Genomic DNA, 27,593 nt, shown 5'->3' on the forward strand with positions numbered 1-27,593 from the left:
TGTCCTTTTCTCCATGAGGATGTTAACCTTCCAAAGCGTTTGCAGCTTATTGAAAGAAAGAGCTGACCATGAACCAACTTCTTCTTAAAGATCTTTGTTTGTACTAAAAGGCTCACTCTGGAGAATGCTCAAGAAGCGCAATCTCACTATATCAGGGACACCTCATTCAGTCTTTCAATATAATACCCATGAAGCTTCATAGCTTTTAAATGCTACACAATGTTTTTTTGTTAAAATGCATTTTAATTTTTTTTTTAAATATGATTTGTATCCCTTTTTCACGATATCCAATTTGAAGTTAGTCTTGTCCCATTGCGGCAACTCCCGTACGGACTTGGGAGAGGCGAAGGTCGATAGCTGTGGGTCCTCCAAAACATGACCCTGTCAAGCCACACCGCTTCTTAACACAATGCTCACTTAACCAGAAGCCAGCCGCACCAACGTGTCGGAAGAAACACTGTACACCTGGCGATCGTGCATGCGCCCAGGCCTGCCACAGGAGTCGCTAGAGCCCGATGGGACAAGGACATCCCGGCCGGCCAAACCCTCCCCTCCTCAGCTCCTTATCCAAAGTTGTTGAGAGATTCGTTTTTAATCAACTTGAGGGATACCTTCTCGAGCACAAACCTCTTTATGAACTACAATCTTTCTTAAGAATAGCTCATTCCACTGATACTTGCCTTATCCACCTATTTGACCACAATACGCAGGAAAGTGAGAAGGGGAACTATACAGGTATGGTCATGTTAGACTTGCAGAAAGCTTTTGACACTGTGGACCATGATATTCTCCTGATGAAACTGAAATGCATGGGTCTAAACTATGTAGCAGTGAATTGGTTTAGGTCTAAGAAATATCCTGTGGAGCACTACAGAGATACATTTTAGGGATTCCCTTATTTCTTAAATACGTTATTGATATGCCAGATACAGTTTATATAGAGGAGACCCTGAGTAAGGAATTGCATTTTGTTAGAGATTGGTTGACTGACAACAAATTGTCACTACATTTTTGGGGAAAAAAAATGAAAAGATTTTGTTTGGAACAAAACGGAGATTGCTTAGGGCTGACAACAAAGGTAAACTGTGCAGGCAAGGAGATTGAATCTAAAACAAGTGTAACCTATCTTGGCGTGTCCCTAGATCTATCCCTTTCTGGAGACCTGATTGCTGCTAAAATTCTTTCTAAAATGGCGAACAAATTGACACTCTCATACTAGATATTTTTACATTAAAGTTAAGAAACTGCTCGTCTCAACCTTGATTCAGTGTCATTTTGATTTATGCCTGCTCTGCTTGGTATATTGGGGTATCAAAAAAGCTGAAAACGAGAATGCAAATCAAAACAAAGTTTATTTGTCACGTGCATCGAATACAACAGGTGTAGTAGACCTTACAGTGAAAAGCTTACTTACAGGCTCTAACCAACCGTGCACAAAAGGTATTAGGTGAACAATAGGTAAGTAAAGAAATAAAAACTACAGTAAAAAGACTGTGAAAAAGAACAGTAGCGAGGCTATAACAGTAGCGAGGCAACATACAGGCACCGGTTAGTCAGGCTGATTGAGGTAGTATGTATATGTAGATATGGTTAAAGTGACTATGGATATATGATAAACGGAGAGTAGCAGTAGCTTAAAAGAGGGGTTGGCGGGTGGTGGGTGGCGGGACACAATGCAGATTGCCCCCGCACATTGGCTAACTGGGCTCTGGTTGGTCGGGCCAATTGAGGTAGTATGTACATGAATGTATAGTTAAAGTGACTATGCATATATGATAAACAGAGAGTAGCAGCAGCGTAAAAGAGGGGTTTGGGGGGGAGGCACACAATGCAAATAGTCCGGGTAGCCATTTGATTAGCTGTTCAGGAGTCTTATGGCTTGGGGGTAAAAACTGTTGAGAAGCCTTTTTGTCCTAAACTTGACCCTCCGGTACCGCTTGCCATGAAGTAGTAGAGAGAACAGTCTATGACTGGGGTGGCTGGGGTCTTTTGACAATTTTTAGGGCCTTCCTCTGACACCGCCTGGTGTAGAGGTCCTGAATGGCAGGCAGCTTAGCCCCAGTGATGTACGGGGCCATACGCACTACCCTCTGTAGGCCGAGCAATTGCCGTACCAGGCAGTGATGCAACCAGTTTCTCAATGTTGCAGCTGTATGGATCTGAGGACCCATGCCAAATCTTTTTAGTTTCCTGAGGGGGAATAGGCTTTGTCGTGCCCTCTTCAAGACTGTCTTGGTGTGTTTGGACCATTCTAGTTTGTTGGTGATGTGGACGCCAAGGAACTTGAAGCTCTCAACCTGCTCCACTACAGCACCGTTGATGGGAATGGGGGTATGCTCGGTACTCCCTTTCCTGTAGTCCACAATCATCTCCTTAGTCTTGGTTATGTTGAGGGATAGGTTGTTATTCTGGCACCACCCGGCCAGGTCTCTGACCTCCTCCCTATAGGCTGTCTCGTCGCTGTTGGTGTCTCATCGACACTGTCGTGTCATCAGCAAACTTAATGATGGTGTTGGAATCGTGCCTGGCCATGCAGTAGTGGGTGAACAGGGAGTACAGGAGGGGACTGAGCCCCTGGGGGCATCCAGTGTTCAGGATCAGCGTGGCAGATGTGTTGCTACCTACCCTCACCACCTGGGGGCGGCCTGTCAGGAAGTCCAGGATCCAGTTGTAGAGGGAGGTGTTTTGTCCCAGGATCCTCAGTTTAGTGATGAGCTTTGAGGGTACTATGTATGGTGTTGAACTCTGAGCTGTAGTCAATGAATAGCATTCTCACATAGGTCATGCAAAATAATGTTATCAGGTATATGCTGAATGTCAATATAAATGAATGTATTTATGGTTTTGTCCTGCCTTTTAATCATATCTGTTGTTGTTTTTACAATCGAGGACCACTTTGGAAACAAGCGTTTTAATTAATACTTTCAAGAGATATCCTCTGGGTCCACATTGTACATTTTGTTGTACGTGTTCATGATGTATATTTATTTTAACTCAGAACACTACGACCAAAATAACAAAAATAGAACAACACGAAACAGTTCTGTCTGGTGCAGACACAGAGACAGAAAACAATTACCCACAACTCAAGGGCGAAAACAGGCTGCCTAAGTATGGTTCTCAAATCAGACACAACGATTGACAGCTGCCTCTGATTGGGAACCATATCAGGCCAAACACATAGAAATACAAACATAGAACAAAACATAGAATGCCCACCCCAACTCACGCCCTGACCAACCTAAAATAGAGACATAAAAAAAGGAACTAAGGTCAGGTCGTGACAATATGTCTGTTAACCAAAATAAATTCAATTCAACCTGGACGACGCCAGGCCAATTATGTGCCGCGTCATGGGTCTCCCAGTCGCGGCCGGCTACGACACAGCCGGTATCGAACCAGGATCTGTAGTGACGCAGCTAGCACTAACGCAGTGCCTTAGACCACTGCGCCACTCGGGAGGCATGTTACACAAGATTTTAACCTTTCAAAATGTACCTACCGATTACGTAAAGCATTTAGAACTATAGCGGATAAAGCCACTTAAACATGCTCTTGATTGCTCCCATTACATTCAGTCACTGGACTGCTTGTTTATTGTTTAATTCTGGTATGGCAGGAAGTAGCACATTCCCAGTACACAGAGTGTCAGGCTGAATTCACAGAACACACTGTTCTATCCACCCACCCCTCTCACCCTCTCTTACTCCCCCCATTTTCTCTCCATCTTCACCTCTCTCTTTCTCTCGTTCCGTGAGAGACAGGGAGCAGGGGAGTTGCCAAGGAGAGGGAACAGACCGATCTTGCGTCTTGATTTGACCAGTATCTTTTCGCCAGCCACTCTTCACCCCAGTGGAGCAGAACAAGCCACGCATGCACAGTCATGAACACATTCCAGCTCCGGCCCAGTGACAACACTGGCAGGCCCCGAGCACCCGAGACAATCAGACAACACTGCCTGCATCCCAAATGGAACCCTATTCTCTACATAGTGCCGATGGGCCCTGGTCAAAAGTCATGCACTATGTAGGGAATTGGGTGCCATTAAGGGAAGCAGCCACTGTCACTGGAGAAGGACTGCAGTTGTTTCACCATCAAAGCGCCACCTGATGGTGTTGACTTGACCTCAGAATTTATTGCACACCAGACATCCTTCATTTCTTTAAGTTTGTTTTTCTGTCCAACAGCTGAACCTATGGGAATTGTGTCCTTACCTTGTTCATACCAGTGTCTCTACTGTATATGTTGAACAGTACATTGTATGTGAAGATATTTCAGAGCACCAGAGATATGAGAGGAATTCAAATTTGATTCCAATAGCTATGGCTGGGTTTGCTTGCTTTGATGATGAGAGACTATCAATTGATCTGATCCGGCTGATTCTGCAGAGACACTTAAAGCCCAAAATGTATATTTACCAAATCGAATGGTGTTCACACATTCTTCAGCATATGTCATCTAAAAGCTTAGATTTTAAGCCCCCCCCCCCCCCCCCCCTCCCTCCCTCCCTCCCTTGCCACATGTGCAGCAAACGACATAAAAACAAGGACAAACTCTCACGCTGCAGATGAAAGCACAGTGAGTGCATCGGAACAGTCAGAGAAGAAGTCGCAGAAAATGGATAAATGAGAGGCAAATGTCAAGAGACCTCACCACAATGAAACCAAAACACACAATCCACATGAGCTAGACTAGCTGCTAGACAGACACATGCCCCTTTCCCCTTCCAGTCTCAAGTTTCCTTTTGGGCACTTTGTTTGGTTTATTATTGTATACATTTTTTGTCGTTGTTCTGAACCCACTGGCTGCAAGTCGTCGTTAAATTGACATAAGCTGATGAATGTAGCTAGCTACCGACATTATATGATCCATTTGCCCATTCCTCATTTGTCATCAAAGCATCCATGTGTGGTATTCTTCACCATCATTTTTGCCTGAGCCAAAATAACCTTAATATTTTGGTCAATCTTTGTTGGTTCATGACGATTTTACTAAATATACATTCAAGGCAAAGGCATACAGCGAAGCACTTATGAAACTGCACTTCTATCCTGGGTTTCACAACAGATGCCAAAGGAGTGGGACTCCTAACCATCCCGAGAGGAGGACTGGGTTGGGCATACAGCAATGATCGTAATAGATCCGTGTTACATGACTATAGCGTTAATATGAAATTACATTATACAATGATGTTCGCTTAAAGCACCAGACAAGCTCACTGATTTGATTAAAACACATAGGATGTGCCTACTACGTATGTTAGGTATTTCAGTTTTTTACTTTTCAATACATTTGCAAGTATTTCTAAAAACCTGTTTCACTTTGTCATTATTGTGTATTGTGTGAAGATTGGAGGGGATCATGTAATCCATGTTGGGATAAGGCTGTAATGTAACAAAAGTGGAAAAAGGGAAGGGGTCTGAATACTTTCCAAATGCACTGTATATTTTTGTTCATTGTAGATCATGAAGTTATTATTTAAGAACATTGGTGATAAATCACAATCTGTATAATCGATAGATAGATAGATAGATAGATAGATAGATAGATAGATACAGATTGTGATTTATCACCAATGTTCTTAAATAATAACTTCATGATCTATGATATATAGATCATATAGTTTTATATATTACACAGGTGCACCTTGTGCTGGGGACAATAAAAGGCCAATCTAAATGTGCAGTTTTGTCACACAACACAATGCCACAGATGTCAACATTTTTGGACGACGAACACAAATGTATTTTATCAATGGCAATTTGAATGCACAGAGATAATGTGACAAGATCCTGAGGCCCATTTTCATGCCATTCATCCACCGCCATCACCTTGTGTTTTAACATTATAATGCACGGCCCCATGTCGCAAGGATCTGTACACAATTCCTGGAAATTGAAAATGTCCCAGTTCTTCCATGGCCTGCACACTCACCAGACGTCACCCCTTGAGCATGTTTAGGACACTCTGGATCGACGTGTACGACAGCATGTTCCAGTTCCCACCAATATCCATCAACTTCGCACAGCCATTGAAGAGGAGTGGGACAACATTCCACAGGTCACAATCAACAGCCTGATAATCTCTTTGCGAAGGAGATGTGTCAAGCTGCATGAGGCAAATGGTGGTCACACCAAATACTGACTGGTTTTCTGATCCATGCCCCTACATTTTTCTTAAGGTATCTGTGACCAACAGATGCATATCTGTATTCCCAGTCTTGTGAAATCCATAGATTAGGGCCTAACGAATTTGTGTCATTTGACTGATTTCCTTATATGAACTGTAACTCAGCAAATCTTTAAAATTGTTGCATTTTGTGTTTATATTTTTGTTCAGTATAGTAAGCTAGCTAGCCATTTTGTTAACTGTAGCATAGGGTAGCCCTATGAGTCTGCCTGCTAACAACATTATCAGTCATCATCAGTGATCACCATGCTATCTTTGCTGGCTTATTTAGGGAATGGTACGCTATAGTAAAGTAATGTAGGTAATAGTAATTGTAGGCTACAGTAGTTCTCTAGTTCTCACAACATTCTAAATAGTAATAATTGCTCAACGAGTCTGTGACCCATTTGGGGGGGAGGGGGGGGGGGGGGGGTGAAAGTTGTCGTTATGCAGCTAAAACAAACAGGCAAATGCATTTCTGGAGCCAAACAATTACATGGGAAGCTAAAGTATGTTGACCTTTGCTTTTAAACTGTCATGCAGTGACGCATCCACCGAGCATTCACGGTTGTCAAGTCCTTCCTGATTTGCTATCAGCAGTCCAGTGGTTTGTATGCACTGAGGATGATGGCTATGGGTCATAACAATCGCTCATCATTTGAAGGCATCTTAGCCTATAGAATGTATTTTGGGCAGAGTGGTGCTAGCGCTCTGCAATCTGCTGCTGAAGTTACATGGTGCACAACAAATCGACCACGGTGTAAGAGTGTGACAGGGGAGTAAATGATGTGTGGACCAGTGAGCTTCGGCTCCACTCCTCCCAACATCATTACTCATGGGGGCTGATGATTTGGCGCACAACGAAGCGTTCCAGAACGTTCTGAAAATGCCCCAAATGCCTATAAATCCAAGATGAGGGGAAACGCCCAAGACCACAAAGTTCAAACGCAGGGTGAGAAACTGAACAATTTACTATAAACACTGCCGGAAAAAATGTTTTTGTAATCCTTAATCGCAAACGCTCAGACTGCGACCTAGGTGTTCATCACGGTAATAGGCCCAATAAAACCATCATGTGTGAGGGCTGTTTTATGTGTGCTACCTACAGTTTCTACGGTGCAGTAATTTTCATTGCACAGCACAGATATTCCCATAAATTCAATGGCTCGTCGTCCCGCAACGCTGCATGTCTCTCTTGGCCGCCCAGTGGTGTTGGCCGACTGGCTGAGTTTCAGTTTCCACACGTCCCACATCCTGTTTTAGACTGCCTCTCAAGCTGGGGGGAGGGGGGAGCAGGCCACTGCCAGAGTAAAATGGATTACTCACCGAGCACACACCTGCCAGCCATACAGGGTGTGTGTGTTCTTCTATCCGTGTGGGGACCTAAAATCCCCACGAGGATAGTGAAACAAGGAAAATACTCCATCGTGGGGACATTTCCCCATGTCCCCAGAAGGACAAAGGCTATTTTAAGCTTTGGGGTAAGGTTTAGAGTTAGGGTTTGGGTCAAGGCTACGGGATAAGGTTAGAGTAAGGTTTAGAGTTTGGGGGTTTGGGAAAATAGGATTTTGAATGGAAATACATTTTATGTCCCCACCAGGAGTGAAGAACATAACACATGTGTATGTGTGTGTGTGTGTGTGTGTGTGTGTGTGTGTGTGTGACATAAATATTGCATAAACACACTAGTCAGCTTATCAATGTCCTGTTGAGCAGCTGATTTTTTACAATGTGGTTTATTTGAGCAGGGCTGGACAAAAGCCTGCACACCCAGAAGCTCTCAGAATCTCCTGCAGGATGGTAGGCCATTTTATATATAAAATATATATATATATTTATATATAAATAAATGGTGGGACCAACAGCAATAATAATAGTCGTAGTGGACATGGGATTGCCATTAACAACTTAAACAACAATATTAATGAGAACAATAATACATTAAAGCAGTGGTAGTAGACCAGTGTCAACATGACTGAGAAGACACATGACATGGTATGAAAGACAAAACAAAACAAGATGGGAAATATTATCGACATTACTTTGCACTTTTCACTGGCTGTCCCTCAGGTTTTGGCAGGAGGACACATATTTGGCTGCCAAAACTGCACATTTTGGCTTTTCACCCAATAAATATTTGATTTTGTCTTCATCTTTTATAGTTTCAAATTCTTTGTATTGAATTATAATTTTGGGAAATAAATATTCTCTTAGGTCTGAGTATTTGTCACAGTGTAATAGGAAATGCAGCTCTGTCTCTACCTCTCCCCTGGAGCAGAGTGAGCACAGCCTGTCCTCTCTGGGCAGCCAGGTTTGTCTGTGACGACCGGTCTCTATAGCCAGACTGTGCTCACTGAGTCTGTACCTAGTCAAATGTTTTCCTCAGTTTTCTATCAGTCACAGTGGTCAGATAGTCTGCCACCATGTACTACAAATATCTCTCTCTCTGTCTCTCTCCTCTTGCTACGGCCCACTGGCACAAGCAGGTGACGCACACACCATTACTTTTCCAGGATTTTCATTGCTGGCCAAAAATGTGCTATAACTGGGCAAATAACTCACTAACTAGCAATGAATATCAGCAAATGTGGACACTTTGATCTGAAAAACGCATCTCGCTACTGCATAATTGAAAGCTCGCTTGTGCCTGTCAATGCAGGCCTACAATAATTATAGTCCGATGCGCTCTGCAGAGATTGGGAGGACAGTGTGCAACACATTGCATCCAATTCTGATTAGAGTAGCCTAATTGCTTGAAATTGTGATTTTTTGCTAGATTTTCTTGTTCATTCAATTTTTTAAATTGCCCTGGGCAAGCGGATAAGCGTTGATGTCGAGCCCTGCACGGGTGTTCTGGCTCTGTCCCGACATCAGTTTCTGGACCAATCAGACGGCCCTGAATATGTTCACATTCGGCGAAAGGTCAGGATGTACTCAAATCCAGACTCATTGTGGATAAGAAACTACCATCTGTAGCCATGGCGTAGTGTTTGGCCAGAGCAAGAAGTCTGGGTGGTCAGGCAAAGTTGTAGTGATAGCTGACCGATTCAGTTTTATGTAGTAAAATTTGAAATTGTGTTTTTTACATTGGATAAAAGTAGAGACTCAGAGCTGAAAAAATTGTATATCATACACTACAGTTGAGGAACAATGGGAAAGTAATTCTGCTTTGAAAAATGCTAATTTTTTTTAAGGCCCTTGAATGTTTTGGTACACCTATTTGAGAGCTCTTCTTTGTCTACACCCATCTAGCATTGTTCACACCCTCTTAAGCCTTAGCCCCACCCATCTTTTTAAGGATTCACATGTGAGGCCATGTGCTAAACAGTAGTGCGCTAAACAACCAAAGATTTCAAGACGAAAGGCCGGTTCATTCTACGTCTATCCAGGACCAACTGGAGACAGTTGTTGCAGTGACATCATAAACATTCTATTGTCGTTCGACATCAAACTTGTTGTAATTTAGAAAGTATAAACACAAAAACGACAGGCTGCATGACATCAGCAGCCTGGTTGTCCAAAATAGCGTAATGGTGTATTTTAACACCAATAAACCCATCCGTTTAAAAATGAATTTAGTATATGTCAATCCAGCAAACCAGTCAACTAAAAGCTACTTTAAAAAAAAAAACGTTAAAAAGTTGGCTTCTAGCTTATTAGCTAGCGAGCCAGTTCAAACAATGACAATATCATAGTTGATAACATCTTAACTTCAGCTAATTTGTATTCATTATTACAGGAAAATAAACTCGCAACAAGGAACTTATTTACAAGTTAATGATGAGCTAATTACAGAAAATGGCTTATTGTTGTGAGTGTGATTAAAATAAAATCAGGGCATTCTACTGGGAATTTTAGAACTTGGACACTGTCTTGTTGGCCTAACGTTGTATCCTAACTTGACTTTGGTGCAGGTCATGTTCTTCACATTACTGTCTCTGGTAAACACACACTATATCAAATAAAATCTAAGTTTATTTGTCACATGCACAGGATACAGAAGATATAAATGGTAAAGTGAAATGGTTAGACATGTAGATAGCTAACCAACTAGGTTCAATGTTAGCTATCTTGCTAACATTAGGCTCTAACTAACAATGCAAATGGCTTTCTCGGATATGAATAATACTACTACATAGATCATACAAGTAACATTAGCTAGCGAGCCAGACAACTTTCGGACAAAATTTGAAAACGTATAATATCTGAAAATGTAGCTAGCTAGACTCTCTTACCTGTATACCTGTCACGGATGCCATCTTTGCCCCTACAGTGGGTGCACATTTAAAAGTTGCATCATACTGCTGAGGTATAGAGAAGGTTTTCATCAGACTCTGTACTTTACTCCGTTCATCTTTCCCTCGATCCTGACTAGTCTCCCAGACCCTGCCACTGTCTTCCGTCTGGCCACTCTACCATAAAGGCCTGATTGGTGGAGTGCTGCAGAGATGGTTGTCCTTCTGGAAGGTTCTCTCATCTCCACAGAGAAACTCTGGAGCTCTGTCAGAGTGACCATCGGGTTCTTGGTCACCTCCCTGACCAAGGCGCTTCTCCCCCGGGTGGCCAGCTCTAGTCTTGGTGGTTCCAAACTTCTTCCATTTAAGAATGATGGAGGCCACTGTGATGTTGGGGACCTTCAAGGCTGCAGACATTTTTTGGTACCCTTCCCCAGATCTGTGCCTCGACACAATCCTGTCTCGGGGCTCTACGGCTAATTCCTTCATCGCCAGGACGTGGTTTTTGCTCTGATATGCACTGTCAACATGGGAGCTTATATAGACAGGTGTGTGCCTTTCCAAATCATGACCAATCAATTGAATTGACCACAAGTGGACTCCAATAAAGTTGTAGAAATATCAAGGATAATCAATGGAAACAGGATACACCTGAGCTCAATTTTTAGTCTTATAGCAAAGGGTCTGAATTACTTATGTAAATAACGTTTGTTTTTTTTAATTGCAGAAATTTCTTAACCTGTTTTTACTTTGTCATTCTGGGTTATTTTGTGTAGATTGATGAAAAAAATATGATTTAATCCATTTTAGAATAAGGCTGTAATGTAACAAAATGTGGAAAAGGGGAATGGGTCTGAATACGGGCATTCTACTGGGAATTTTAGAAAGTATAAACACACTGAATATACTGTATATATTTTTTTACAGAACATTAACCATGTGTGTTGTTTTGTACTGTTCTGTACTTTCGACCCAATGATTTGTCTGACAAACAAAGAACGTTGCGTTGCGTGCTGCAGGCACAGATCGAAGCTGGTGAGACATTCAATGACGTCATCTTCACGGAGAAATCAACCGTGGCCCTTGAGCAATTGCTACAGAAAAAAACGAAGAAGATCAAGCGAGCAGAGTTCAAAACATCCCCTCAAACCTCATTTGTGGGGAGCAATTTCTCGCCAGGCCCATATTTAATTTTTTTATGTTATGTTTAGATATTTACAGAGCAAAACGTTACATAAAATATTGTAGCATACACCTCATGGACTGCAACGTGTTCCACAATAATTCACTTGTTATTAAGGTATCATGGCTCGAGAATTCTTTGAGGAAGAAACCATCAAGAGATGTGCTGGATGTCAGTATGTGTTTCTGGGACCACATCGTTTCTTTCAAGGTAGGCTTCTAGCAATGTTTTATTGTGTTATGTTTAGCCCTATTTACATATATATTTCTATTATTTTACCTAATGTTCACTGTTAGGCTAATGTCTTTTTTTCCTGCAGACAATTCCCAAAACATAATGCCGCCCGGGTTTGCATTGCAAATGAGGGCATAAACTGAGTCAAGACGCCAGCAGAGTAACTGGACCTACAACACTTTTTTACAGCACATTACTCAACACTAGTGAGACTCACCCCACCTACGGTAGCCCTACTGTATATCTAAAAATAATTCATCTCTACATGTAGGTCTCCTGATTTAAACCCGATCAAACTTGTTTGGCATCACCTGAAAACTTTCCTCCGTAACTCTGCCAAGCACACAAGCAAAGATTAACTGGTGAAAGCCATCAAGACATTTTGGCTTGAGAAACTGACGATACAACAATGCAACAAATACATTGATCCTCTCAGCAACGTTTTACCCATGGCCGTGGAGCTGGGGGGGGGGGGGGGGGGGGGGGGGGGTGAAGTGCAACTGAAATGTAGTTGAATTAAACATCTACATTTTGAAAGTCCTTTTATCATTACTCTATTAATGAAAACAAAGATGTTGATGAACAAATCATATATATGCCTCTTTCTTTTGGAAATATATAAATCATGACCTATTATAATGGTTGATTTGATTATTAGGTGGATTATAATAAATTGACATATTTTGTAGGGGGTTGATGTATGTTTAGTTAGGGCAAATCAGGTCTGTGATATTGAGACATTTCTTCCTTTAATCTTGTATCAGGTGAACTGTTCTATCCTCACATTTGCTCTGATCCTTTCCCCGTAATCTCCAAAGTGTTGCCGTTCAATTGCTACTTCAACATCTAACAAATCATGAATTTGTTCATAGATTTTTTTTTTTTTTTTAAATTAAAAATGAAAATGAAATAACAAAGGGAGCAATGAATAACAAAACAACAAAATTAATTGCAAAATATGAGTCTCGTGTTCATACTGTGTTTCACAGCGTTTGGAGTTGACTATACTGTACGCGATTGAGCAAAATAGTAGATTAGCTATATCGCCTCCACCTATTTGACCAGCCAGAGAATTAACCAAATATACAGACGGAGATTCAGTGAAATCATATTGATTGATTAAGACGAGTCACAGGCTTTTGGTTAGGGATTAGGCCTAGCCTGCTAAGCGACTGCAAGTGAAGAGTAAAATAATCCGAACGTTTCCTTCCACAGCCTGACTGTAGCCTAACCAATATCCTAATGGAGATTCAGTGAAAAGAAAAACATTGTCATCAATGGTGGATGGCTTCTTTTGTATTCCAATTTATTGGAAAGGCTGCTAAACCCGTTTCCACCGTGCCCACAGTGTTGTAGTATACCTGCAGTACAGAGCACTTTCATTCCATGCTCCACCAGATGCTTGTTTATATAGTTGCTATCTATTCAATAACATTCCACAAGAAAATGTAATAAATAAAACGTACAGTGCCTTGCGAAAGTATTCGGCCCCCTTGAACTTTGCAACCTTTTGCCACATTTCAGGCTTCAAACATAAAGATATAAAACTGTATTTTTTTGTGAAGAATCAACAACAAGTGGGACACAATCATGAAGTGGAACGACATTTATTGGATATTTAAAACTTTTTTAACAAATCAAAAACTGAAAAATTGGGCATGCAAAATTATTCAGCCCCCTTAAGTTAATACTTTGTAGCGCCACCTTTTGCTGCGATTACAGCGGTAAGTCGCTTGGGGTATGTCTCTATCAGTTTTGCACATCGAGAGACTGACATTTTTTCCCATTCCTCCTTGCAAAACAGCTCGAGCTCAGTGAGGTTGGATGGAGAGCATTTGTGAACAGCAGTTTTCAGTTCTTTCCACAGATTCTCGATTGGATTAAGGTCTGGACTTTGACTTGGCCATTCTAACACCTGGATATGTTTATTTTTGAACCATTCCATTGTAGATTTTGCTTTATGTTTTGGATCATTGTCTTGTTGGAAGACAAATCTCCGTCCCAGTCTCAGGTCTTTTGCAGACTATCAGGTTTTCTTCCAGAATGGTCCTGTATTTTGCTCCATCCATCTTCCCATCAATTTTAACCATCTTCCCTGTCCCTGCTGAAGAAAAGCAGGCCCAAACCATGATGCTGCCACCACCATGTTTGACAGTGGGGATGGTGTGTTCAGCTGTGTTGCTTTTACGCCAAACATAACGTTTTGCATTGTTGCCAAAAAGTTAAATTTTGGTTTCATCTGACCAGAGCACCTTCTTCCACATGTTTGGTGTGTCTCCCAGGTGGCTTGTGGCAAACTTTAAACAACACTTTTTATGGATATCTTTAAGAAATGTCTTTCTTCTTGCCACTCTTCCATAAAGGCCAGATTTGTGCAATATACGACTGATTGTTGTCCTATGGACAGAGTCTCCCACCTCAGCTGTAGATCTCTGCAGTTCATCCAGAGTGATCATGGGCCTCTTGGCTGCATCTCTGATCAGTCTTCTCCTTGTATGAGCTGACAGTTTAGGGGGACGGCCAGGTCTTGGTAGATTTGCAGTGGTCTGATACTCCTTCCATTTCAATATTATCGCTTGCACAGTGCTCCTTGGGATGTTTAAAGCTTGGGAAATCTTTTTGTATCCAAATCCGGCTTTAAACTTCTTCACAACAGTATCTCGGACCTGCCTGGTGTGTTCCTTGTTCTTCATGATGCTCTCTGCGCTTTTAACGGACCTCTGAGACTATCACAGTGCAGGTGCATTTATACGGAGACTTGATTACACACAGGTGGATTGTATTTATCATCATTAGTCATTTAGGTCAACATTGGATCATTCAGAGATCCTCACTGAACTTCTGGAGAGAGTTTGCTGCACTGAAAGTAAAGGGGCTGAATAATTTTGCCCAATATTTCAGTTTTTGATTTCACTTCATGATTGTGTCCCACTTCTTGTTGATTCTTCACAAAAAAATACAGTTTTATATCTTTATGTTTGAAGCCTGAAATGTGGCAAAAGGTCGCAAAGTTCAAGGGGGCCGAATACTTTCGCAAGGCACTGTAGCAATTAAATAGCTCAGAACTTGAAAATTTGTGAAACTTTTTGTTGTTGTTGTATTTTATCTATGCCTAGTACCGAAGCTATATGACTGAGCCGTCAACTTGTTTATTTAGCGGACATCACTAGCTGCTTATATTCAGTCAGAACGTATATGTTAAGAATATCATGGAATATAACGGACATTTTCACTTAGAATAAAGACCTTAGTGTAACAACAGTTTACAGTAATGACGGCCTAGAAAAGGTGGGTTAACTGCCTTGTTCAGGGGCAGAACGACAGATTTTCGCCTTGTCAGCTTGGGGGACCCAATCTTGCAACCTTAACAGTTAACAAGTCCAACGCAATAACGACCTGCCTCTCCCTCGTTGCACTCCACAAGGAGACTGCCTGTTACGCGAATGCAGTAAGCCAAGGTAAGTTGCTAGCTAGCATTAAACTTATCTTATAAAAAAACAATCAATCATAATCACTAGTTAACTACACATGGTTGATGATATTACTATGCATATAATCTGACTGAGCATACAAGTATCTAAGTATCTGACTGAGCGGTGGTAGGCAGAAGCAGGCGCGTAAACATTCATTCAAACAGCACTTCCGTGCGTTTTGCCAGCAGCTCTTCGTTTTGCCCTCAAGCATTGCGCTGTTTATGACTTCAAGCCTATCAACTCCCGAGATGAGGCTGGTGTAACCGAAGTGAAATGGCTAGCTAGTTAGCACGCACTAATAACGTTTCAAACGTCATTCGCTCTGAGCCTTCTAGTAGTTGTTCCCCTTGCTCTGCATGGGTAACGCTGCTTCGGTGGTGGCTGTTGTTATTGTGTTGTTGGTTTGAGCCCAGGGAGGAGCGAGGAGAGGGACGGAAGCTATACTGTTACACTGGCAATACTAAAGTGCCTATAAGAACATCCAATAGTCAAAGGTTAATGAAATACAAACGGTATAGAGGGAAATAGTCCTATAATTCCTATAATAACTACAACCTAAAACTTCTTACCTGGGAATATTGAAGACTCATGTTAAAAGGAAACACCAGCTTTCTACAATCCAAGATGGCAGAGCAGTCAGACGTCTTTTGTCCTCGTCTTGCCGTGTCTTGCCAGAAACTAACCAGAAGCTAGCCTGAAGCTAACCAGAAGCTAGCTGCTAGCTAGCTAGCTGCTATCCGTGTGACTATCGGCTTACGTCCATTCCGGAGCAAACATCAATTATTCCGGAGCTAGCCAGCTGAAGAGTTCCATCAGTCACTCCTGGGCTACAATCACCTATCTGGACCCATTTTACTGCCAACGCGGAGCCCCACCGGGCCTTCACAACTGGACTACCGACGTTATCTGCCCGAGGCAGTTATCCAGCTGGCTCCTCCGTCGCAACGTTACCTGATAACTACGATAACTATATCTATTTTTTTGCGAATTGGATTGATCCCCTCTACCACACGGAACCCCACTAATCCTACCGACGGAAATGCACGAGGTGGCTAAAAACAGACCTCCATCCTATGCTAGCTTGCTACCGATGGCCTGGCTAGCTGTCTGAATCACCGTGACACCACCAACCTCACTACTCACTGGACCCTTTTGATCACTCGACTAAGCATGCCTCTCCTTAATGTCAATATGCCTTGTCCATTGCTGTTCTGGTTAGTGTTTATTGGCTTATTTCACTGTAGAGCCTCTAGTCCTGCTCACTATACCTTATCCAACCTATTAGTTCCACCACCCACACATGCTATGACATCTCCTGGTTTCAATGATGTTTCTAGAGACAATATCTCTTTCATCATCCCTCAATACCTAGGTTTACCTCCACTGTATTCACATCCTACCATACCTTTGTCTGTACATTATACCTTGAAGCTATTTTATCACCCCCAGAAACCTCCTTTTACTCTCTGTTCCAGACGTTCTAGGCGACCAATTCTCATTGCTTTTAGCCGTACCCTTATCCTACTCCTCCTCTTTTCCTCTGGTTATGTAGAGGTGAATCCAGGCCCTGTAGTGCCTAGCTCCACTCCTATTCCCCAGGCGCTCTCTTTTGATGACTTCTGTAACCGTAATAGCCTTGGTTTCATGCATGTTAACATTAGAAGCCTCCTCCCTAAGTTTGTTCTATTCACTGCTTTAGCACACTCTGCCAACCCGGATGTTCTAGCTGTGTATGAATCCTGGCTTAGGAAGACCACCAAAAATTCAGAAAATTTCATCCCAAACTACAACATTTTCAGGCAAGATAGAATTGCCAAAAGGGGCGGTGTTGCAATCTACTGCAAAGATAGCCTGCAGAGTTCTGTCCTACTATCCAGATCTGTACCCAAACAATTTGAACTTCTACTTTTAAAAATCCACCTCTCTAAAAACAAGTCTCTCACCGTTGCCGCCTGCTATAGGCCCCCAGCTGTGCTATGGACACCATATGTGAACTGATTGCCCCCCATCTATCTTCAGAGCTTGTGCTGCTAGGCGACCTAAACTGGAACATGCAGCCATCCTACCCCAGCCATCCTACAATCTAAGCTTGATGCCCTCAATCTCACACAAATTATCAATGAACCTACCAGGTACCTCCCCAAAGCCGTAAACACGGGCACCCTCATAGATATCATCCTAACCAACTTGCCCTCTAAATACACCTCTGCTGTCTTCAACCAAGATCTCAGCGATCACTGCCTCATTGCCTGCTTCCGTAATGGGTCAGCGATCTCCACTCATCACTGTCAAACGCTCCCTGAAACACTTCAGCGAGCAGGCTGGGGTATCCTGGAAGGATATTGATCTCATCCCGTCAGTAGAGGATGCCTGTTTTTTGTTTTTTTAAATACCTTCCTAACCATCTTAAATAAGCCACATTCAAGAAATTTAGAACCAGGAACAGATATAGCCCTTGGTTCTCCCCAGACCGGACTGCCCTTAACAAACACAAAAACATCCTATGGCGTTCTGCATTAGCATCAAACAGCCCCTGTGATATGCAGCTTTTCATGGAAGCTAGAAACCATTATACAGTCAGAAAAGCCAAGGCTAGCTTCCTGCAACACTAACTCAAAAAAGTTCTGGGACACTGTAAAGTCCATGGAGAATAAGAACACCTCCTCCTAGCTGCCCACTGCATTGAGGATAGGAAACACTGTCACCACTGATAAATCCACTATAATTGAGAATTTCAATAAGCATTTTTCTACGGCTGGCCGTGCTTTCCACCTGGCTACCCCTACCCCAGTCAACAGCACTGCACCCCCCACAGCAACTCGCCCAAGCCTTCCCCATTTCTCCTTCTCCCAAATCCAGTCAGCTGATGTTCTGAAAGAGCTGCAAAATCTGGACCCCTACAAATCAGCCGGGCTAGACAATCTGGACCCTTTCTTTCTAAAATTATCTGCCGAAACTGTTGCCACCCCTATTACTAGCCGGTTCAACCTCTCATGTTGTCTGAGATTCCCAAAGATTGGAAAGCAGCTGCGGTCATCCCCCTCTTCAAAGGGGGGGGAGACTCTTGACCCAAACTGCTACAGACCTATATCTATCCTACCCTGCATTTCTAAGGTCTTCGAAAGCCAAATCAACAAACAACAAACAGATTACCGACCATTTCGAAACTCACTATAAACTCTCTGCTATGCAATCTGGTTTCAGAGTTGGTCATGGGTGCACCTGAGCCATGCTCAAGGTCCTAAACGATATCTTAACCGCCATCGATAAGAAACATTACTGTGCAGCCGTATTCATTGATCTGGCCAAGGCTTTCGACTCTGTCAATCACCACATCCTCATCGGCAGACTCGACAGCCTTGGTTTCTCAAATGATTGCCTCGCCTGGTTCACCAACTACTTCTCTGATAGAGTTCAGTGCTGTCCGGACCTCTGGCAGTCTCAATGGGGGTGCCACAGGGTTCAATTCTTGGACCGACTCTCTTCTCTGTATACATCAATGATGTCGCTCTTGCTGCTGGTGAGTCTCTGATCCACCTCTACGCAGACAACACCATTCTATACTTCTGGCCCTTCTTTGGACACTGTTAACAACCCTCCAGGCAAGCTTCAATAGCATACAACTCTCCTTCCGTGGCCTCCAATTGCTCTTAAATACAAGTAAAACTAAATGCATGCTCTTCAACCGATCACTCCCTGCACCTGCCCGCCTGTCCAACATCACTACTCTGGACGGCTCTGACTTAGAATACGTGGACAACTACAAATACCTAGGTGTCTGGTTAGACTGTAAACTCTTCTTCCAGACCCACATCAAACATCTCCAATCCAAAATTAAATCTAGAATTGGCTTCCTATTTCGCAACAAAGCATCATTCACTCATGCTGCCAAACATATCCTTGTAAAACTGACCATTATACCAATCCTAGACTTCGGCGATGTCATTTACAAAATAGCCTCCAATACCCTACTCAACAAATTGGATGCAGTCTATCACAGTGCCATCCGTTTTGTCACCAAAGCCCCATATACTACCCACCATTGCGACCTGTACGCTCTCGTTGGCTGGCCCTCGCTTCATACTCGTCGCCAAACCCACTGGCTCCATGTCATCTACAAGACCCTGCTAGGTAAAGTACCCCCTTATCTCAGCTCGCTGGTCACCATAGCATCACGCACCTGTAGCACGCGCTCCAGCAGGTATCTCTCTCTGGTCACCCCCAAAACAAATTCTTTCTTTGGCCGCCTCTCCTTCCAGTTCTCTGCTGCCAATGACTGGAACGAACTACAAAAATCTCTCACTCACTTATCTCCCTCACTAGCTTTAAGCACCAGCTGTCAGAGCAGCTCACAGATTACTGCACCTGTACATAGCCCATCTATAATTTAGCCCATACAACTACGTCTTTCCCTACTGTATTTATTTTATTTAATACTTTTATTTAATATTTATTTATTTTTGCTCCTTTGCACCCCATTATTTTTATTTCTACTTTGCACATTCTTCCACTGCAAATCTACCATTCCAGTGTTTTACTTGCTATATTGTATTTACTTTGCCACCATGGCCTTTTTTTGCCTTTACCTCCCTTATCTCACCTCATTTGCTCACATCGTATATAGACTTGTTTCTACTGTATTATTGACTCTGTTTGTTTTACTCCATGTGTAACTCTGTGTCGTTGTATGTGTCGAACTGCTTTGCTTTATATTGGCCAGGTCGCAATTGTAAATGAGAACTTGTTCTCAACTTGCCTACCTGGTTAAATACAAGTGAAATAAAAATAAAAATAAAATATGTTCTCATGTTCTGAGCAAGGAACTGAAACATTAGCTTTCTTACATAGCACATATTGCACTTTTACTTTCTTCTCCAACAATTTGTTTTTGCATTATTTAAACCAAATTGAACATGTTTCATTATTTACTTGAGGCTAAATTGATTTTATTGATGTATTATATTAAGTTAAAATAAATGTTCATTCAGTATTGTTGTAATTGTCATTATTACAAATACATTAAAATGTTTTTTTAAAATAATAAAAACGGCACATTAATCGGTATCGGCTTTTTTTGGTCCTCCAATAATCGGTATCATAATCGGTCGACCTCTAGTAAGTAATATGCTTACAGTCCAGTTACAGCTTCTTCTGACGAATTATAAACAAAAAAAATGTGGAATTTTTCGGGTGTGCATGCAGAACAGAGGAAGAGCAATTCTTACACTATTGTTCTAAATTCAATCACCCTCTTCTTCTTCATCCTCATCATTCAGTTAATTCAAATTCAATTGTGAAGTCGTGCACAATTATCAGTTTCTATTTGGTTTGTATTGCCCATTCATGGACAGCATTCATTCAGTGAGAGACACATTAGCGCCTTGGGACCAATGCTTTACACTGTCCCTGAAAGCATAATCAGCGCTGGAGCAATGAAGCATTGAGGCAGGGTAACATACTTAACCACAAATTACCTCTATGTCTCGCGGCATAATCTCAGATCGTTTAATTGATGGACCACTGTAGTTTGAAGATGTAATCCGGAGACAGGTGTTTTATACAACAGCCTTCTGTGTGATATCTTTTCGACTCCCTGCGCATATTTGCAATCAAACGTCAGAATTTCCCCCAACTCCTTGCTATCATACTCTGCTTCCACTGGGCATTCCACTGATTTTCAAAACTCGGTCCTCCAGAAAGTTGAGAGCATTAACAACACTTTTGCAGTCCTTTGTGATATACATATATATATATATTTAAAAAAATAATCCACATTAGAAAGGATAACCTACACATGTTGAGAAACTCATGTTATAGACAGAAGCATGCTACACGCAGACCAATCCAAACTCATCTCTCCAGCCAACCCATTATCCCACCCATTATAACAAAGCAACCCTTGAATAATTAGCGGAAAATTGCATTCACAACGAATTCGACTGGTTGTAGTCTTTGCTGTAATTAAGGCTTTACAACAAAATTCAAATGAAACGTTACAACAGACTTTCTGGTATACTTATAATTTATTTAGTGTTGTTTATGTTGTTCCAAACGGTCAGATAAATTACATTGTAATCTAACAGCACCTGTTTTGCACACATAATATGCACACAGTGCTTGCTTCTTACCTTCTTTTTCTTTATCTCCAGTATTTTCCACAACTAGTCAAATGTATTCCACACAGACTTCCCCTTTACCTCCTGAGCAGCCAGTAAACATTCCCCTGTTTTATTAGTCACGTCCTCTGCATTTTGCTGTCGCATGTTTCGGTGTTCAGAGTTTGTTATAACCAATTTATTGGTGTGACTATGATATGCTATAGGTTAGTCCGTATTGGTCACGTTGATGCGACGCATACATGTGTCACATAAAGGAGAGCAAGGGTTGGGGGAATGTTTTAAACATTGCTGACGTTCTGTGGTGGTCGCTGCAGTAGGGAGGAGACAGAGACAATGGGTGCTAGTCACAGTCACTCACTGTTATTTTTTTAACATAGCAAGACTGAGCCGGCCCGGCACAATCAAATCAATTGCGGTCGGACTACCTTTAGTCATTTGTGTATCCAAATTATTTCATCAAACAGTTTGCTTAAAGCATCAGACAAGCTCACTGCATATAGTTGATTTGATTAAAACACATAGGATCTTTCTATACTGTAAAAGGTATTTCAGTGTTTTATTTTTAATACATTTGCAAATATTTCTAAAAACCTGTTTTCACTTTGTAATTATGTGGTATTGTGTGTAGATTGATGAGGAAAACAATGTATTTAATCATTTTTAGAATAAGGCTGTAATGTAACAAAATGTGGGAAAAGGGGTCTGAATACTTCCCGAATGCACTGGATATTGAAAAGGAGACATTTGACGACTCTCGGTCAACCTATATTTTATTTAGTTGGGGACAGCCCTAACATTCAAAACAAAATGTGAATTGCCACATTTTTTTTGCAGTATTACTTCAGTCCCTTGTTGCAAACAGGATGAATGTTTTGGAATATTTTTATTATGTACAGGCTTCCTTCTTTTCACTATGACATTAGAATAGTATTGTGGAGTAACTACAATGTTGTTGATCCATCCTCAGTTTTCTCCTATCACAGCCATTAATAAACTCATGTAACTGTTTTAAAGTCACCATTGGCCTCTGTATTTTTGTGGTGACTGGGTGTATTGATACAACATCCAAAGTCTAATTAATAACTTCATCATGCTCAAAGGGATATTCAATGTCTGCTTTTTAAAATGTTTACCCATCTACCAATAGGTGTTTGAAATTCACTGCTAGAATGAGGGACCTTACAGATAATTGTATGTATGGGGTACAGAGATGTAGTAGTCATTAAAAAAAATGTTAAACACTATTATTGCACAAAGACTGCATGCAACTTATTATGTGACTTGTTAAGCACATTTTTACTCCTGAACTTATTTAGGCATGCCATAACAAAGGGGTTGAATACTTATTTATTGACTTGAGAAATTTAAGCTTTTCATTTTCTAAAACCAGAATTCCACTTTGACATTATTGTGTGTAGGCAAGTGACCGCAAAATCTAAATTTGATCAATTATAAATTCAGGGTGTAAAACAACAAAAATCAGGAAAAAGTCAAGGGGTTTGAATACTTTCTGAAGGCGCTGTAAGCTATCCTTGCAGGAGATCATGCAGTGTTGGACTTCCCTTGGTCTTTTCACACCAGCTAGAGATCAACAGTCTGAGAGACTACAGGACTGGCTGGGAGTAGGATGCAACCCAAATGGCACACTATTACCAATTTAGTGCACTACTTTTTCTTTGGTCAAAGCTAGCGCACTAAATAGGAAATATAGTGCCATTTAGGGCACGGCCTGGGAGGGTGGGGGGGTACTGAGACACTATCTCAGGGCACAGTGCGAGAAAATCCAACACATCCATCTCGTTTGGTATGAAGAGACTCCCCTGACCTCCTTATAACATATCCCTCTTAGTGGAAGGGAGCAGCAAAAACATTATGAATCCTTAAGAACGATTGCGTTCGTAGGGTCGGGGGGTCTTGTAGAAAATTACAAAAAATTCAACCATCGTCCGTCACCATATTGCAAAACAATCAACCATAAATTAGTACAATGTGTTATTCAAACAAAATGAAATAACAGTTGTCAACGTGCTGAATGCAACAAAATTAATCAATAAGTCAGATTACATTTTTTTTAATCCTTACCGCATTCCACAGAATTGACTGTATTTGCACCTTTCAACCATCCTTCCCCTCATCAACATTTCAAGCCTCCCAAACTGAAAGCCTCCAAACCATCCATTTGACCAAAGGGAGTTTTATCCACAACAGATATAGCTGAGCTTGAATTAAAAAAAAACAGGTGATATTCTTCATTTCAATACCCACATGAACTGAGAGGGAGCTGAGAGAACGACCTCCAGCTGCCTTAAGAGTGGAAGAGGGGGACATCCTTGCAGGATTTGGCTAAGAACATTAGCCTCCCGCGCAGCTATGAAAACCACTATTGAACGGCTTAGGCTAATGTGACTTTCATTAGCGCTATGCTTGCGGCCAGAGGCTGAAGCAGGCCAAACCCAAATTGAAAAGAGCTCAAGCATAACTGTGTCGGATGCCCAGCATTCTACTACCCCTAGCCCAACTGAATTAATTCCTGCCTCGCCCAACAGAAAAATCCAGTTACTCCAATATCAAGCATGGGGTTTTGTTTGGTTGGGTTCTTAACTAACCTAACATTGCTTAACACAGCAATTGTTTGAGTATCTAAAGTCAAAAGAGGCCAACCCATGGGAACAAGATGTAACAACAGCATTAAGATAAAAAAATACACATTAAACACAAAATAATAATGAGAGTCATGATCAAGTTGAAGTGTTTCTCGAACGTAACCCAGAAAAAAACATGAAATTACAGCATAGTAAACAAACAAAAAAAGGTTGAGGAGGCATTCCTCAGTACTGTCTATTCAGCTATCCGAAGGAGTTGCCATGCCAAAACAAATGAGGTACTTTTGTTTTCACTGCCATCCAATATCACTTTCTTGGCCACAGTGTGGTACACCCCCACTTCTCTCTCCTTTCTCTTTCTCACACTCCCATTACCTCCATCCTACCAGAACTGCACCATGCACCTGGGACTCTTAATGCCAGCATAGCAACAAACATATCTGCCATTTCAGGTCAGTTTGGGAGCAACACCATTTGTGAATGGGTCATATACAGTGAAATGCAGGGAAATGCTGGTGTTTTTTGCAGCAAAATGCTACACAATTACCAGTCGAGTCCCATGTGCGGCTTGGAGGGCTGCTTTCTGCTGAGCCCTGGGAGTGCCATTGAAACCTGCTTCAGAGTCGTACATCTTCATCGCCTCTTCGTCTGCTCCCTTACACAGCAGATGTGAACTGCTGCGATCACCGCATGGCTGCCTGCCATGATTCAGGTCAAACATTCCAAGTGAGAAGGGAGAAGGAAAAAGGTGTGCAGATACGATGTCCAAACAGCATGAAAGAGCACTGGAGTTGATGGATTGAATGAATGATGAAATTGAATGAGTGCCGAGGTGATTTTGAACATTCGGCTGTAGGTGGTGAACCGTGGGTTTTCCTAATTCAAGAGAGGCCTTAATGTGGGGCTCTCCAGTCTCTACTGGTGTGGCAGGCCTTGTTATAGCCGACAGACAGTCAGACCTGAGTGGTGCTGCAGTGGAGCGGTCTTCCTATCCCTGACAATGATATAGGGGCTTTGCAAGAGGGAAACAATAGTGTTGACAAGCACTATTGGGCCTAGCAGCGCGAAGGCAGGCCAAACAATTTCATTTTGCAGCCAATTTCATTATCAGGGCAGGCAGAGTGTACTAATTCCTGAAAACCAACAATAGCAAAGCATCTTTCTAATTAAGCCCTTGAGTAGCATTGCTTAGTGCACCGGTCTATCCATTTAGGATTCCTGCGAAGAGCCTGATTGGATTCAAGAACGCTCCTAATAGCCTCCCTATTTTTCCCCATAGGCCACAGAGGACTTCGCTGAATTTTATGGACCACCACAGGGCTTTGTCTCTAGCTATTAGAGACTAATTGAGGTATGAGACTATAATACATTTAAAATGTATTTCTATTTTTCGTTCTTTTAGGGGGTGGATCATCTTTAATATTGCGTATGGATTGCTTCCATCAATGTAATTGTCTGAATCATTTCCAATCCCCCATATATTTTTGAGGTAAATATTTATATCCATATACAGTCGTGGCCAAAAGTTGAGAATTACACAAATATTAATTTTCACTAAGTCTGCTGCTTCAGTTTGTATGATGGCAATTTGCATATACTCCAGAATGTTATGAAGAGTGATCAGAAGAATTGCAATTAATTGCAAAGTCCCTATTTGCCATGCAAATGAACTGAATACCAAAAAACATTTCCACTGCATTTCAGCCCTGCCACAAAAGGACCAGCTGACATCATGTCAGTGATTCTCTCATTAACACAGGTGTGAGTGTTGACGAGGACAAGGCTGGAAATCAGTCTGTCATGCTGATTGAGTTCAAATAACCGACAGGAAGCTTCAAAAGGAGGGTGGTGTTCTTCCTCTGTCAACCATGGTTACCTGCAAGGAAACACGCGCCGTCATCATTGCTTTGCACAAAAAGGGCTTCACAGGCAAGGATATTGCTGCCAGTAAGATTGCACCTAAATCAACCATTTATTGAATAATCAAGAACTTCAAGGAGAGCGGTTCAATTGTTGTGAAAAAGGCTTCAGGGCGCCCAAGAAAGTCCAGTAAGCGCCAGGACCATCTCTTAAAGTTGATTCAGCTGCGGGTTCGGGGCACCACCAGTACAGAGCTGGCTCAGGAATGGCAGCAGGCAGGTGTGAGTGCATCTGTACACACAGTGAGGCGAATACTTTTTGAGGATGGCCTGGTGTCAAGAAGGGAAGCAAAGAAGCCACTTCTCTCCAGGAAAAACATCAGGGACAGACTGATATTCTGCAAAAGGTACAGGGATTTGACTGCTGAGGATTGGGGTAAAGTCATATTCTCTGATGAATCTCCTTTCCGATTGTTTGGGGCATCCGGAAAAAAGCTTGTCAGGAGAAGACAAGGTGAGCGCTACCATCAGTCCTGTGTCATGCCAACAGTAAAGCATCCTGAGACCATGTGTGGGGTTGCTTCTCAGCCAAAGGAGTGGGCTCACTCACAATTTTTCCTAAGAACACAGCCATGAATAAAGAATGGTACCAACACATCCTCCGAAAGCAACTTCTCCCAACCATCCAGGAACAGTTTGGTGCCTTTTCCAGCATAATGGAGCACCTTGCCATAAGGCAAAAGTGATAACTAAGTTGCCCGGGGAACAAAACATTGATATTTTGGGTCCATGGCCAGGAAACTCCCCAGACCTTAATCCCATTGAGAACTTGTGGTCAATCCTCAAGAGGTGGGTGGACAAACAAAAACCCACAGATTCTGATAAACTACAAGCATTGATTATGCAAGAATGGGCTGCCATCAGTCAGGATGTGGCCCAGAAGTTAATTGACAGCATGCCAGGGCTGCCTCCTCAACCTTTTTGTTTGTTTACTATGCTGTAATTGTCAATAAAAGCCTTTGACACTTATGAAATGCTTGTAATTATACTTCAAAATTCCATAGTAACATCTGACAAAAATATCTAAAGACACTGAAGCAGCAGACTTTGTGGAAATTCATATTTGTCATTCTCAAATCTTTTTGGCCATGACTGTACATACAGTCAGAAGTTTACATACACCATAGCCAAATACATTTAAACTCAGTTTTTCACCATTTCTGACATTCTATCCTAGTAAAAATTCACTGTCTTAGGTCAGTTAGGATCACCACTTTATTATACAGTCGTTGTGGCTGCGTGGTCCCATGGTGTTTATACTTGCATACTATTGTTTGTCCAGATGAATGTGGTACCTTCAGGAATTTGGAAATTGCTCCCAAGAATGAACCAGACTTGTGGAGGTCTACAATTTATTTTCTGACGGTCTTGACTGATTTCCTTTGATTTTCCCATGATGTCAAGCAAAGAGGCACTGAGTGTGAAGGTAGGCCTTGAAATACATCCACAGCTACACCTCCAATTGACTCAAATGATGTCAATTAAACTATCAGAAGCTTCTAAAGCCATGACATCATTTTCAGGAATTTTCAAAGCTGTTTAAAGGCACAGTCAACTAAGTGTATGTAAACTTCTGACCCACTGGAATTGTGATACAGTGAATAATAAGTGAAATAATCTGTCTGTAAACAATTGTTGGGAAAATTACTTGTGTCATGC

At 41.9% G+C, this 27,593-nt stretch overlaps 1 protein-coding gene and 1 long non-coding RNA gene across 5 annotated transcripts in view; one reads left to right on the forward strand and one right to left on the reverse strand.

Moving 5' to 3' along the window:
- Nucleotides 1–27,593, reverse strand: part of LOC110488444 (RNA-binding motif, single-stranded-interacting protein 3) — a 350,151-nt gene that overhangs the window by 268,230 nt on the left and 54,328 nt on the right. The gene's annotated exons all lie outside the window — the stretch shown is intronic.
- The window catches only part of LOC149970294 (uncharacterized), a 138,272-nt gene that overhangs the window by 34,119 nt on the left and 76,560 nt on the right, over nucleotides 1–27,593 (forward strand). Inside the window, exon 2 of one of the 2 annotated variants that reach the window (XR_016493668.1) lies at nucleotides 25,295–25,366. The exons of the other annotated variant lie outside the window; for it this stretch is intronic. This is a non-coding gene — a long non-coding RNA (uncharacterized LOC149970294). The remainder of the gene's footprint in view (nucleotides 1–25,294; nucleotides 25,367–27,593) is intronic. 2 annotated transcript variants of the gene reach the window in all.

This window comes from Oncorhynchus mykiss, chromosome 30, assembly GCF_057628025.1.
Source record: "Oncorhynchus mykiss isolate SJ-2025 chromosome 30, ASM5762802v1, whole genome shotgun sequence".
Lineage (NCBI taxonomy): Eukaryota > Metazoa > Chordata > Actinopteri > Salmoniformes > Salmonidae > Oncorhynchus > Oncorhynchus mykiss.